We start from the raw sequence: 11,122 nt of genomic DNA on the forward strand, positions 1-11,122 counted from the left end.
TAGAGTTAGTGATACTATATTAAAATACTAAAAAGTTGTGGGGTACCTGGGTGACACAGTTGGTTAAGTGGCCAACCCTTGCTTTCGGCTCAGGTCCTGATCTCAGGGTCATGAGATTGAGCCTCGCATTTGGGCCCCATATTCAGCGTGGAGTCTGCTTGAGACTCTCTTGCTCTGCCCCTCCTGCTTGTGCTCTTTCTCTCCCTCTTTCTCAAATAAATAAATAAATCTTTAAAAATATATATACTAAAAAGTTACTAAGAGTTATTCTCAAATGTTCTCACCACACACAAAAAATTGTAGTTACGTGAGGTGATGGATGTGCTAACTTAATTGCAGTAATCATTTCTCAATACATATATAATCAGATCATCACATTGTATGCCTTACACTTACACAATGTTATGCATCAATTATATCTCAAAAAACCTGAAAAAACCTAAGAAATGGGGGATAAAAGATCTATTTCATAGATGTCAGAGAAGTGAATTTTAACTTTAATTAAGTAAAATATTAAAATAAAAAAAATTTCTGCGGCACCTGGCTGGCTTAGTCAGAAGAGTATGGTGATGTTTGAGCTCAGGGTTGTGAGTTCAAGCCCCACTTTGGGTGTAGAGATTACTTGGAAATAAAATCTTTAAAAAAAAAAAATTCCCTAAGCTCCAATTCTGCCATCCCTTTCGCTACTGGTGACTTTGGGTAACTTGCTTAACTCCTCTGTGCCTTGTTTCCTTATCTATAAAATGGGAATAATAATTATACTTAACTCATAAGAATTGTGAGGATTAAATTATGTAATACCTCTAAAGGGTTTAGGAAAATGACTGGCACATAATTACCATGTTTTTCGATGACGATGAAGAAGAAAGCGATGAAGATGGTTTGTGCTGGTGACGTGTGCCTCCTCTGGGTTTGAATCCCAGTGTTCCCGCTTATTAGCTGTTGGAGTGTGGGCATGTTTCTTATATCCACTAAGCCTCAGCTTCTTCGTCTGTAAATGGGAATAATAACACAGGTCATGGTATCATATAAGATTGTCATGGGTGTTAAAAAACAAAGCCACTGGCCCAAGGTTGAGTCATTTTTGCCAGGCGAAGTCGCCAAACTGGGGCTTACTCCCCAGTTTAATTGCAATTTCAACCTTCCACAGAAACTTGGTCCTAACTGGTCAGTCAAGACTTTTCTGATCAGCCCCCCGCACAGTAACCTGTCACACAGACCCTCTCTGTCCTCCGCTCCCTTCTGTAAGGGAAGATGAGGCAATCTACATGGTAAGACCTTAGCCTGTCCGCTTAAGGGAAGAGGACCCTCCTTGCAACAATCCTTTCCATTTTGTACAACTCCTCAGGACTTCCCTCTTCTTGCTAGATGGGATGCAGCCAGATGGTTAATTCACTTAAAAATTTGCCAATTACATCCTCAAATTTATTCCACTGTTGGTTTTTGTTGTTATTGTTTTGTTTTGTTTTGTTTTAACGGGGAATAGGGGCTCCTGGGTGGCTCAGTCCCTTAAGCATCTGCCTTCAGCTCAGGTCATGATCCCAGGGTCCTGGGATAGAGTCCCGCAGAGGGCTCCCTGCTCAGTGGGGAGTCAGCTTCTCCTTCTGCCTCTGCCTCTCCCCCTGCGTGTGCTTGCGGGCGTGCACTCTCTTTCTCTGAAATAAACACAATCTTAAAAAAAAAAAAAAAAAACACAATACACGGGAGAATAAATAAGATCACTCATGTATAGGGCTTGGCTTACAGTAAGATAAATATTAATTTAAAAAATTTAAACAAATTGGAATAACAATATCTACCTCATAGGTTATTGTGAGGATAAAGTAGGAGCGCTTTGAAAACCACTCTATGAGGCACTAGTTATGTCAACTCAAGGCCACCAGATGGCAGTAGACACCACCAAATACAGCTTAGCTCAGCTAAATCTATAGCTAAGGGAGGGCAGTTAAGAGGACAGTTTCCAGGAAATTACTTAGCAGGGTTATGTGACTACAGTGGAGTTCACTGAGTGCATAGAGTATTTCAAACGAGTGAACTACCTGCGTGGGCTTAGGAATTGTTTTGTTTGATGTAGATTGCAAGAAAAAAAAATGATGATTTTTACCAGGGAGGCCTTGTACAGGGTCATCTTCCCAAGTCAAAGCCACCTCCTTCCCCGTCTGCTGGGCAAACTGGCATCTTATTTGTTCTTCTTACTAAACTCGTTAGTGAAGGAACCAGCAGGACAGGACACCCGGCTCCAAGGAGAATGGAAGACATGAGTAAGCATACAGTCTGTGAGGAAAAGAACTTGGGGATAAGACTGCAACATCACAGGCAACCACACTGCTTTCTGTGGTCAGAGGAAGAGCGCAGTGGGCTTCAGAGTTACCTTTTCTGCCTGACAATATCATTTGCCACTGACCTCCCACAGGTTAGTATCTGACCTTACCGACTCTGGGCCCTGTCAATATACATTACAAGCCAAATAAGATGTAGAGTCAGATGAGCCCCACTTTGGCTTCTTAGACAATACTCCAGGATGACTTTGAAAAGGCACATAGCAATATTTTGCCTTATTTCCAGGTTTTCAATAATTTTTCTTAAAAGCTTAAACTTGATGACAGAGGTAATAAGAAATATACATGTTGGGCTGTCAAACTTAATACAGTACAGTAGAATAAGTTCCTTTCAGAGGATGAAGTGAATATCTACATCACAAAGCTGAACAGAAAGGAAAACGAGATAGAATTAGGTTTCTCTTTTAAAAGATTATCTTCCTGACCTTCCTTGGGCCCCACTACACTAACCATAAAATGGGCATAACATCTGTTTCATAAAGCAGTTGATCTCAAATATTTTGGTCTTAGAGTTCGAGACCAAATTTTCTTTTTTTTTTTCAAGATTTTATTTATTTATTTTACAGAGAGAGAGAGAGAGCACGAGCACAAGCAGGGGGAGCCACAGGCAGAGGGAGAGGGAGAAGCAGTCTTCCTACTTCTCAATCCCCGGACCCTGGGATCATGACCTGAGCTGAAGGCAGACACTTAACTGACTGAACCACCTAGATGAAATTTTAATATTCTTAAAAATTATTGAAGATCTTAGAGTTATGCCTATCAATATTCCATCATATTAGACATTAGAGTGGAGAAATTTAGAAAATACTCTCATTTAAATAATAATAAGAACAAACTCATTACTTGTTAACATTAATAACAATTTTTAAGAAAAAAAACCCCTATGTTTTCAAAAGCCCCACGAAGATCTGGCTTTGATTCAGAGGACCCAGTTAAAGTTTCCACAGTGCCTTTGGTACTTCAATAATTTCTTTAAAAACATTTTTTTGGGGGGTGTGCCTGGGTAGCTCAGTGGGTTAAAGCCTCTGCCTTCGGCTCAGGTCATGATCCCAGGATTCTGGGATCGAGCCCCACATCGGGCTCTCTGCTCAGCAGGGAGCCTGCTTCCTCCTCTCTCTCTCTGCCTGCCTCTCTGCCTGCTTGTGATCTCTGTCTGTCAAATAAATAAATAAAATCTTAAAAAAAATTACACTATGTGTTAATTAAAAAAAATAAATTAAATTTTTTTTTTTTTTTTTTAGTAGTCTCTACGCCCAACATGGGGCTTAAACTCATGACCCTGAGATCAGAGTCTCGTGCTCCACCAACTGAGCTGGCCAGATTCTGAGGCAGTAATTTCTATATTTCTATTTCTATTTCTATTTCTATTTCTATTTCTATTTCGATGAGATTTGCTAACATACTGGTCCAAGACAAGCCTAGGAGTGACAATATATATATTTGGTATTTATATGGCTTGATTTACTCCACTGACTAAATTTTTATAAAATTTATAAAATTTTTATAAAATTTATAAATTTATAAAATCTGACCCATAGATTCCTATAATCACTTCTGTATAGTGGGCTATATATACATTGACAGTGACCATTAACTGAACAGTTTGTATTTTTTTTTTTTTAAGATTTTATTTATTTATTTGACAGACAGAGATCACAAGTAGACAGAGAGGCAGGCAGAGAGAGAGAGAGGGAAGCAGGCTCCCTGCTGAGCAGAGGGCCCGATGCGGGACTCGATCCCAGGATCCTGAGATCATGACCTGAGCCGAAGGCAGAGGCCCAACCCACTGAGCCACCCAGGTGCCCCAACAGTTTGTATTTTTTTAAGGGCCTTTTATCATAGTAATATCACTAGATACTAGGATTAATCCCTGCTTCCTGAGGGCACAGATTTTAAGTAGGCTTTGCTCACTGCTAATCTGGTTCCTGAGATAGTGCATTAAATAGCATTTTGAAATATTTGTGGAATGGATGAATGAATACAATGAACGGCATTTCTAGAATCATATATCCTTCTGGATAGTGAGTTTGGTTTCATTCAAAAATAATTACCTTAACAATTTTTTTTAACTTCCAATTTGTGACCCTGGGGGTTACCACCTATATTTCAAAGAGGGCTCTGAAAACTTCTCTGTGGTAAGAGTCATACATACCTCTTGAGAATTCTTCTCAAATGGGTATAAATTTGATGATTGGTTAAAATTCTGAGAGCCTTTGCTAGTGGCCTAGGTAATGAGCTAGCAAAAAATGCTTCCATTAAACTGTTTTGACCACTATTTTCTGTTTTTTAGCTTTTTGAGATTGGGTTTCTTTTCTTTAACTCAGCATAATGCCCTTGAGATGCACCCACATTGTTGCAGGAATTAGTTTTGGATTCACGTTTACTGTTGAGTAGTACGCCGGTATGAATTACCACAGTTTAACTGCTCACTTGATAAAGGATACTTAGATTGTTTCCGGGTTTTGGCTATTACACATGAAGCTGCTATGAACATTCATGCTCAGGCTTTTGTGTAAACATAAGCTTTCATTTTTGTGGGAGAAATGCCCAAGAGTACAATTGCTGGGTTATGTGATATTTGTATGCTTAGTATTTTTAAAGAAACCACCAAACTATATTCCAGTGGAGTTGTACTGTTTGACATTCCTGCCAACAACGAATGATCCAGTTTCTCCACAACCTTGGATGTTACTAATATTTGTTATTTTAGCCATCCTGACAGGAATGTGATGGTATCATTACATTGTAATTTGCATTTCCCTACTGGCTAATGATGTTGAACATCTTTTCATGTGTTTATTATTCACCATCTGTATATCCTCTCTAGTGTAATGTCTGCTTATAAATTGACTATTTTCTGATCAGCTTTTTTTTTTTTTTTTAACTCTGGCGTTCTCTTTGTATATTCTAAATACAAGTCCTTTGTTGGATATGTGTTTGCAAATATTTTCTCCCAGTCTATAGTCTCTTTTCATCCTCATTACAAGATCTATTTTTTTAAACTGGTAAGAACAGATACTACACTTAATCTTAGTCAAAAGGCCGAGAAGCAATACTAGGTCTATTTTTTTATAACGCTTTTTTTTTTTTAAGATTTTATTTATTTATTTGACAGAGAGAAATCACAAGTAGGCAGAGAGGCAGGCAGAGAGAGAGGGAAGCAGGCTCCCCGCTGAGCAGAGAGCCCGATGCGGGGCTCAATCCCAGGACCCTGGGACCATGACCCGAGCCGAAGGCAGAGGCTTTAACCCACTGAGCCACCCAGGCACCCCTTTTATAACGCTTTTATTTATTTGAGAGAGAGATAGAGAGAGAGAGAATGAGCAGGAGGAGGGGCAGAGAGACAAGCAGACCCCTGGCTGAGCAGGGAGCCTGACCCACGGCTCAAGCCCAGGACCCTGAAATCATGATCTGAATCAAACAGAGACACTTAACCAACTGAGCCACCCAGGTACCCCCTCATTACAAGGTCTCTTACAGAGGAAATTTTTTTAATTTTGAAGAGGACCAATTAACCAATTTTTCTTTTTATAAATCATGCTCTTCGTGTCAAGTCTAAGAACACTTTCCCTAGATCCTCAAGGTTTTCTCCTGTGTTTTTCTCCAAAATCTTTTTTTGAAGATTTTTTTTCTTTTTCAAAGAATGATTGACATACAATATTGTATTAGTTTCAGATTTACAAGGTCAGTCGGTGAAACATGCAACTCTCGATCTTAGGGTTGTGAGTTTGAGCCCAATATTGGGTGTAGAGATAAAGAAACTTTAAAAAATGTATAAAAAATGGTCATCAAAGGAGGACTGGTTACCATCTGTCACCATGCGAAGTTGTTATAATATTATTGACTAAATTCCTTATATAATGTACACATTACATCTTTGTGTCTTATATAGTTTACAATGGAATATTGAACCTCTTAATCCATTTCACCTATTTCACCCATCTCCTGACCCCCCTTCTTTGGCAACCACCATTTTTACCAGTCTGTTTTTGTTTTGTTTGTTCGCTTGTTTTGTTTTTTAGATTTCACATATACGTGAAATCATATGTATTTGTCTTTCTCTGTCTAGCTTATTTCATTTAGCATAATACCTTCTAGGTCCACCCATCTTATCAGAAATGGCAAGATTTTATTCTTTTTTCTCTTTTTTTTTTTTTAAGATTTTATTTATTGATTTGACAGAGAGAGATCACAAGTAGACAGAGAGGCAGGCAGAGAGAGAGAGAGAGAGAGAGAAGCAGGCTTCCTGCTGAGCAGAGAGCCCGATGCAGGACTCGATCCCAGGACCCTGAGATCATGACCTGAGCTGAAGGCAGCAGCTTAACCCACTGAGCCACCCAGGCGCCCCTCTTCTTTTCTTTTTTAATTTTAATTTTTTTGGAGGGGGGAAAGAGCTCAAGTTGGGGGAGGGGCAGAGGAAGAGGGAAAGAGAGAGAATTCTAAGCAGATTCCAGGCCCAGCAGGGAGCCTGATATGGTGCTCCATCTCACGAAATCAAGAGTTGGAACACTAACCAACTGAGCCACCCAGGTGCCCCTAGATTTAATTCTTTATGGCTGAGTAATATTCTATCACATATTTTTTTGATGGGTAAAGAAGATGTAATACATATGTTATATCTTCTTTATCCGTTAATCCACCTCTGGACATTAAGATGGCTTCCATACCTTGTCTTTTGTAAATGATGCTGATATGAACATAGGCTGCATATGTCCTTTCAGTTAGTGTTTTTGCTTTCTTTGGATAAATACCTATCATGTAGATTGCTTTAGGTAGGATGGGTATTTTAACAATATAAACTTCCAATCAGTGAGTACGAACTATCCATTTCTTTGTGTCATCTTCAATTTCTTTCACTGATGTGTTACAATTTTCAGAGTAGTGGTCTTTTACCTCCTTTGTTAAATTTATTCCTACATATTTTATCCTTTTTGCTTTTTAAATTCTTTTTGATGAAATTTAAAAATCTAGAAGTTTCACATTTTACATTTTACAAATCCATATCTTAGTGGAACATAGTCATGCCCTTTCTTTGAATTTTGGTCTATGTCTGCTTTTGTACTGTAATGGCAGCCTTGCCTAGTTGTGACAGAATGTATGATCCACAGAGTCTAAAGTCTTTACTCCCTGGCCTTTTACAAAAAGTGTTGGCTCTTATTCCTGGTGAACAAATGCTAAGATGACTATATGAAAAGCACCATGGCATAAAATATTTCTAAGTTGTAATATCAACTGTTTGGAACCAAATTACATGAAAGCAGCAGCATCCACACACGTAAATTAATAACAAATCTATCTTGAGGGGGTAAATGGCTTTCTTTTTTTCTTTTTAATATTTTTAAAACATTTATTTATTTGTCAGACACAGAGAGAGCACAAGCAGGGGAAGCAGGCAGAGAGAGAAGCAGGCTCCCTGCTGAGCAAGGAGCCTGATGAGGGACTCAATCCCAGGACCCTGGGATCATGACCTGAGTCAAAGACAGCTGCTTAGCCCACTGAGCCACCCAGATGTCCCAGTGGCTTTCTTTTTGAAGCTGAAATTCCTACAAACACAACTCAAAGCATCATTCCTGAGTCTATGTTCAGATCTCAGTTTGTGTTCCTGAAGCATCCGAAATAAAGATGTTTATTAGCAAGTATTTATTATTTGGTACTAGAAATCTAACAAAGTTGAATGTGTGTTGTGTATAATATAACATATATACTCCTTGATGAACATCTTTGGCAAAATGAGCCGTCTTAATTTTATGGCCTTTATTCCAAGAACATACATTATGTGACTCAGAAATGTATTAACACTCATTCCAAATGTACCCTCTGGCCTCAAACTTGATGCTAGTCAGAACTCAGCCGGGCGTGGTGCCAGGTGGGAGTTTAAAACTGCATATTTTCTTCTCTTCCCAGTACTCGAGCTCGCTAAAATCAAAGGGTGGGATCCTGTGCCAGTCATTATTGTAGGTCAGCTCTGAAACCACCCTTCTGGACCCTGTGATGCCAGAATTCATTTCCGCTTTGCCAGCTGGCTTCCTGAGGTTTCCAGTAGGATGTGCTGGGAGGACCCCGAAAGGCAGGACCCAGGAGAGACTTGATCCTGGCATGCTGGCTATTTCTTTCACCTGTGCCCTCCCCGCCCCCCACCCCTCAAATTTCCCTTCACTGGTGGTAGCAGCTGCTTCCAGCCTCTGGCTTTGTCACGCGCCTCCGACTCAGACGGCCTCACCGGGCTCCCTCAGGCGCATCAGCACTGGGCTTGCAACATCCCTGCTCAGAGGTCCAAGTCTCCGCTTTCCGGCAACTCTCCTCCAAATTTCTAGATAATCTCAACCTCTTCTTTTTCCCCAGACCTAGAGGTGACACCTAAGGCTAGAATTTACCATCTTTGTGCATTACCTCATGGTTCCCTTGCTGCTTTTTTGAGTTTTCCAGTACTGGCCTGGTCAATCCCTTATGTTAAATTCTCTTTGGGAGAATTTCTAGTGAGGCTTTTGTTTTCTAGACTGGACCTTGACCGATACAGGGACTATTTCATAGGGTCAACATCTGACAATTAGGCATAGGAGGCAAAAAAGAAATGGATCTGCCAAGTCACTAACTTGCTATGCCCCTTTGACAAAATTATTTCTCTTTCTCCAAACTTCTCATTAAGATTTGCTGAATAGTTACCAAAATCTGTATTCAGAATTAGTAAATACCTCAAAGGGTGCTTGTCTAGGGAGGAAAAAAAATCAGTAAATCAGAATTATTCTCCAGTACTATATGAGTTGTTGTTAGAGCATATTAATGCGTTTCTTTCAGAATAACCATTCTTTGTAAAAATTTCTTTTTTTTTTTTTAAGATTTTATTTATTTCTTTGACAGAGACAGTTCACAAGTAGGCAGAGAGGAAAGCAGAGAGGAGGAAGCAGGCTCCCTGCCGAGCAGAGAGCCCGATGTGGGACTCGATCCCAGGACCCTGAGATCATGACCTGAGCTGAAGGCAGAGGCTTTAACCCACTGAGCCACCCAGGCGCCCTTTGTAAAAATTTCTTAAAATGAAATCTTTTAAGACAAAATAATGCATTTGTTTATTCGTTTATTTATTTATTTATTTATTTATTTTATCACATACATAGACTAGTTTGCTAGGGTTGCCATAACAACGTACCACAGACTGAGTGGCTTAAATAACAGAAATGTATTTTCTTCCAGTTCTGGAAGCTGGAAGTCCAAGACCATGGTGTTGGAAGCTTTGCTTTCTTCTAGGCCATTCTCCTTAGACTACAGATGGCTGTCTTCTGGATCCTCCCAGCGTTATCCCTCTGTTGTGTTTGTGTCCTAATCTTGTCGTCTTGTAAGTACACTAGTGGTACTAGATTAGGACCTACCATAACAACTCTCCCTCCTGGGTTTGAATTCTTGTGTCCTGGATCCTCTGTCTTCCTCTTTTTGGTCTGTTTCCTTGTTGTGATGTCAGTTTAATGTTTCAGAGATTCACTCATTCAGCAATCATAGACTGGGCTTGGGTCAGGCACAGTGTTAGGCACAAAGGATAGGCAAGTAAGAGAAACAGACAATGTCCCTGTGTCCAGGCTGCAAGGGCTCTGTGGCCACACAATGGCCAATGTGACCTGAAGTAGGAGAAGGTGCCCCATTGCCTAGGCATAGAATAACTGCCCTCTTTACAAAGGTCATCGTGGAAAACGTAGAAAGGGACTAAGAGGTACTGAGTTCTGCGCTGTCTCAGCACATTTATGTACGTTACCTCATTTCATACTCAGAAGATTCTATTATTATAACACCATTGTATGAGGAGAGGGCAGAAGTGGAAGCTCTGGGGTGTAGAGCTCCTTTAGTAATTTGTAGAGCCAGTCTTTTCGCAGCCATGTTATGTGATGCTGCAAAAACGCGTACAAACCCAGGAATTAAGGTTTAACTCCTCAACCCAAAGATCCATTTTGCGTATGTGCGTTGGGGATTTGTTTTATTCTGACCACTCTTTCAGGTCAGGTCCTGATTCCCTAGGAATCCCTCATTTATTTATTCAATACTTGTTAAGCTGCTGGGATTCAGGTGAGGCACTCTTCTAGGTGCTGGAGATAAACTAGTAAACCAAAACAGAATTACTCACCTCTTGGAGCTTGAATAGGTGAAGAGTGTCACAAAGTTAAAAACAAAAAGTCAAGATAAATTCTGTGGGGGGGGGCTGGGTGTCTCAGTGGGTTAAGCCTCTGCCTTCGGCTCAGGTCATGATCCCAGGGTCCTGGGATCAAGCCCCGCATCGGGCTCTCTGCTCGGCGGGGAGCCTGCTTCCTCCTCTCTCTGTCTGCCTCTCTGCCTACTTGTGATCTCTGTCAAATAAATAAATAAAATTAAAAAAAAAATTCTGTGGGGGGGAGGTAAGGAGAAGAGGGAGACAGGAGTACTAATTTTTTTTTTTTTAAGATTTTATTTATTTGAGAGAGAGAGCACATGAGCAGGGGAGGGCAGAGACAGAGAGAAGCAGACTCCTTGCTGAGCGGGGCTCAGTCCCAGGACCCCGAGATCATGACCTGAGTTGAAGTTGGACACTTAACTGCCTGAGCCACCCAGGCGCCCCTACTAACTTTATTTATGGTCAGGGAAGGCATTTCTGGCGTGGGCCTGTTTGCGCAGAGACAGATGGAAGGGGAGGAGGAAGCTATGTTGGTGTTGAGGCAGAGGGAGCAGCAAGTATGAAGGCTCCAGGATGGGAGCAAGGCTGCCAGTGTGGCTGGGAAAAGTGAGTCACGGACGAACAGTGAGAGACCAGCAGAGGCTCTGGAGAC

General features: G+C 40.7%; 1 pseudogene; it reads right to left on the reverse strand.

The window, feature by feature from the left end:
- Positions 1–5,263: 5,263 nt before the first annotated feature.
- LOC116871925 lies at positions 5,264–5,393 on the reverse strand (annotated as a pseudogene).
- Between the last annotated feature and the right edge of the window lie 5,729 nt (positions 5,394–11,122).

The sequence above is a fragment of the Lontra canadensis genome, unplaced genomic scaffold (genome assembly GCF_010015895.1).
Source record: "Lontra canadensis isolate GAN:19392208 unplaced genomic scaffold, GSC_riverotter_1.0 scaffold1, whole genome shotgun sequence".
NCBI classification, from domain to species: Eukaryota; Metazoa; Chordata; class Mammalia; order Carnivora; family Mustelidae; genus Lontra; species Lontra canadensis.